This window comes from Oryctolagus cuniculus, chromosome 5, assembly GCF_051225735.1.
Source record: "Oryctolagus cuniculus isolate XC-2025 breed Fujian yellow rabbit chromosome 5, ASM5122573v1, whole genome shotgun sequence".
NCBI classification, from domain to species: Eukaryota; Metazoa; Chordata; class Mammalia; order Lagomorpha; family Leporidae; genus Oryctolagus; species Oryctolagus cuniculus.
This window is the reverse complement of record NC_142871.1, coordinates 146,117,574-146,121,725: the sequence shown is the minus strand read 5'-3', so window position 1 is coordinate 146,121,725 and position 4,152 is coordinate 146,117,574. Positions and strand designations below refer to the sequence as shown.

At 41.5% G+C, this 4,152-nt stretch overlaps 1 pseudogene; it reads left to right on the top strand.

Moving 5' to 3' along the window:
• Window positions 1–3,695, top strand: LOC108178867 (proteasome subunit alpha type-2 pseudogene; annotated as a pseudogene).
• Window positions 3,696–4,152: the final 457 nt, after the last annotated feature.

Below are 4,152 nucleotides of genomic sequence, written 5' to 3'. Positions count from 1 at the left end.
ATGACCAGTATCCTGGTATTTGCTGTTGCTTTCTGTAACAGGTAAATTTCCATGCTTGGTAGTGATAGCTACAACTACTGAAAATCATTCTTCTCCTTCTGAAATCCAGAAAAAGAACCCCAGATTCATTTCTAATTCAGTGAAACTGATGTGATTTTATTATAATGTCACCAAAGCTAATGTTTTCAACATTTTAGCTTCATTTAAAACTCTAAGAGCTGATAGAAGTTCATGCTTATCACACCTTTTCCTAAAAATTTCTTAAATATCCTTTCAATTTGCTATTTAAAATATATTTTAGAAACATTTTGCTTAAAAAATGTGCTTCGATTTCTTGACACCCTTATTAAGTCACAATTGATATACCAAAAGTGCACGTATTTAATGAGTACAATTTGATGGGATTCAATGTATACAGCAGATTCAACGTAATAAACATATCTACCACCTCCACACATTTCATTGTGCAACTTTGCTTGTTTTTGTGTTAAGAACACTCATACCATGAGCTCTGCCTACTTAACAAACTTTTTGGTGCACATTACAATATTGTTCATTATAAATATTATGCTATATCTTCAGTAGGTCTCTAGAACTTAATATCTTTCCCAAATGAAACTTAATAACTGTTCAACAACTCCCAATTTCCCACTACCCTTATTCACCATTCTATTCTCTGATTCTATGACTTGGCTTATTATAGATTCCTCATATATGTGAAATAAGTCAATATTTGTCTTCCTGTGACTAGCTTATTTCATTTAACATAATGTCTTCCAAGTTAATCAATAGTGTTGCACATGGCAAGATATCCTTCTTTTTAATACCAATTAATATTCCATTGCATATGTGTATATAGCACAATTTCTTTATTCTAAAGTGGAGGGGCCAGCACCATGGCTCACTTGGTTAATCCTCCACCTACTGTGCAGGCATCCCATATGGGCACCGGGTTCTAGTCCCGGCTGCCCCTCTTCCAGTCCAGCTCTCTGCTGTGGCCCAAGAAGGCAGTGGAGGATGGCCCAAGTGCTTGGGCCCCTGCACCCGCATGGGAGACCAGGAGGAATTACCTGGCTCCTGGCTTCGGATCAGCATAGCTCCGGCCATAGCGGCCATTTTGGGGGTGAACCTAAACCAACGGAAGGAAGACTTTTCTCTCTGTCTCTCTTTCTCACTGTCTAACTCATCTGTCAAATAAATTTTTTTAAAAAGTGGATAGACATTTAGTTTGTTTCGATATATTGTAAAAGTGCTGCAATGAACATGGAAGTGTGAATATTTCTTCAAGATAGTGTTTTTATTTCCTTTGGATATACACAGGGAAGAGGGGTTGCTGGATCCAATAGTAACTCTATTTATTTATTTTTTGAGGAACCTCCATTTTGCCATAGCAGCTACACCATTTTACATTTCTGCCAACATTATACAAGGGTTCCAATTTTTACATACACTCACCAACACTTGGTGTGAAGAGATATCTTGCTGTGTTTTTGATTGACATTTGCCTGATGATTACTGAAGTTCAGCACCTCTTCATATACCTATTAATCATTCATATTTCTTCTTTGGAAACATATCTATTCACACCTTTGTCCATTTAAGAGTTTATCCTTCGATTTTTACTAGAATTGTGTTCTCATGATAAATGAATCTGGAGAAGTCCACTTCTTTATAAATCCTTACCACAGAACTACACTCGGTTTATGATTCTTTTGTGTCATTCATCAAGCTTTAATTTTTGCTACATTTTAAAATGTTTGTACACATTTTTTTTTAATTTTGACAGGCAGAGTTAGTGAGAGAGAGAGACAGAGAGAAAGGTCTTCCTTCCGCTGGTTCACCCCCCAAATGGCCGCTGCGGCTAGCGTGCTGCACCAATCCGAAGCCAGGAGGCAGGTGCCTCTTCCTGGTCTTCCGTGTGGGTACAGGGCCCAAGCACCTGGGCCTCCTCCACGGCCCTCCCGGGCCACAGCAGAACGTTGGACTGGAAGAGGAGCAACCAGGACTAAAACCCAGCACCCATATGGGATGCCTGCACCACAGGCAGAGGATTAACCAAGTGAGCCATGGCACTGGGCCCTGTACACATGTTTATATTTGCTACTCTTCAGGATAAGATTTTTCATTAACAGGCTGGCACTGCGGCTCAATAGGCTAATCCTCCGCCTGCAGCGCCGGCACCCCGGTTCTAGTCCCGGTTGGGGCGCCAGATTCTGTCCCGTTCATTCTCTTCCAGTCCAGCTCTCTGCTGTGGCCCAGGAGTGCAGTGGAGGATGGCCCAAGTGCTTGGGCCCTGCACCCGCATGGGAGACCAGGAGAAGCACCTGGCTCCTGGCTTTGGATCAGCGCAGTGCGTCAGCCACAGCAGCCATTGGGGGGTGAACCAACGGAAAAAGGAAGACCTTTCTCTCTGTCTCTCTCTCTCACTGTCCACTCTGCCTGTCCAAAAAAAAAAAAAAAAAAGATTTTTCATTAGCTTTTCTATAATTGCTGTATCATTTTCATAGAAAGGTTACTAGTTTTTGTATGGTTTTTAACCTGGCCATATATCTGAGCTGTCTCAATTTGATTAGCATTTCAACTTGCTTCTTGTTCTTAGCTCTATCCTCCATACTTGTGAAAATTCTGTGCTTTTCTTTCCAACAAGCATATTTATTATTATAGTCTCCTACTTCAGTGCATCAATGAGAATTTACAGAATGACATAAAATACTGAGGCTAATAATAGTCAATCTTGCCTTAGTTACTAACTTTCACCAGGGAACATGTATAGTATGAATAGTATGAGATAAGATTCTATTTTGGGTGGCCAGCACTGTGGCATTGTAGTTAAGCTTCTTCCTGCAGCGCCCGTATCCCAGATGAGCACCAATTTGGGTCCCAGCTGCTTTACTTCTGATCCAGCTCCCAGCTAATGTGCCTAGGAAAGTAGTGGAAGATGGTCCAAGTGCTTTGGTGCCTGCTGCTGATGTGGGAGACCCAGAGCAGCCATTTAGGAAGTGAACCAGCAGATGAAAGGTCTCTCTTTCTCTGTCTCTGCCTTTCACTGTAACTGATTTTCAAATAAATAAATCTTTAGAAAGGAGGAGAGGAGAGGAGAGCAGAGCAGAGCAGAGGAGGAAGAGGGGAAATAGGAGGGAGGGAGGGGAGGAGGGAAGCCCCTCCGGTAAATTTGTCTGGACTGAATACATTTCAGGTGCTGTAGCCGGAGGAGCCCCTTCAGTGGGAAGTACAACTGCAAATACAGCTGTGTGGTATTAACAACTGAGAAGAAACAGAAACCTATTTGGTATGAAGAACAAAGTGTTCACAACATGGAGCCAATTACCAAGCATATAGGTTTGGTGTATCGTGGCATGGGCCCCGATTACAGAGTGTTTGTGCACAGAGCTCGGAAACTAGCCCAGCAGTACACCTTGTTTACCAAGAACCCATTCCCACAGTTCAGTGGTGCAGAAAGCAGCTTCTGTGATGCAAGAGTATACTCAAGCAGGTGTTTGTACAATTGGAGTTCTTTATTTATTTGTGGTTGGAATGAGGGACCACCATATTTATTTCAGTCACATCCAGCTGGAGCTTATTTTGCCTGGAAAGCCACGGCAATGGGAAAGAACCATGGCAATGGGAAAAATTTCCTTGAAAAAATATAAAATGAAGATCTGGAATTTGAAGATGCTATTCATATTGTATCTTAACTATGAAGCAAATGACAGATCTCCAAAGTGTCTTCCATAGTGGCTTTACCAGTCTGCATTCCCACCAATGTGGGTTAGTGTGTCTTTTTTCCCCACATCCTCACCAGCTTCTGTTGTTTGTTGATTTCTGTATGAAAGCCATTCTAACCGGGGTGAAGTGCAACTGCATTGTGTTGATTTGCATTTCCCTGATGGCTAGTGATCCTGAACATTTTTTCATGTGGCTGTTGGTCATTTGGATTTCTGCTTTTGAAAAATGTCTATTTAGGTCCTTGGCACATCCCTTAGGTGGGCTGTTTGTTTTGTTGTGGTGGAGTTTCTTGGTCTCTTTGTAGATTCTTGTTATTTATCCTCTATCGGTTGCATAATTTGCAAATATTTTCTCCCATTCTGTTGATTGTCTCTTCACTTTCCTGATTGTTTCTTTTGCAGTACAGAAACTTCTCAATTTGATGTA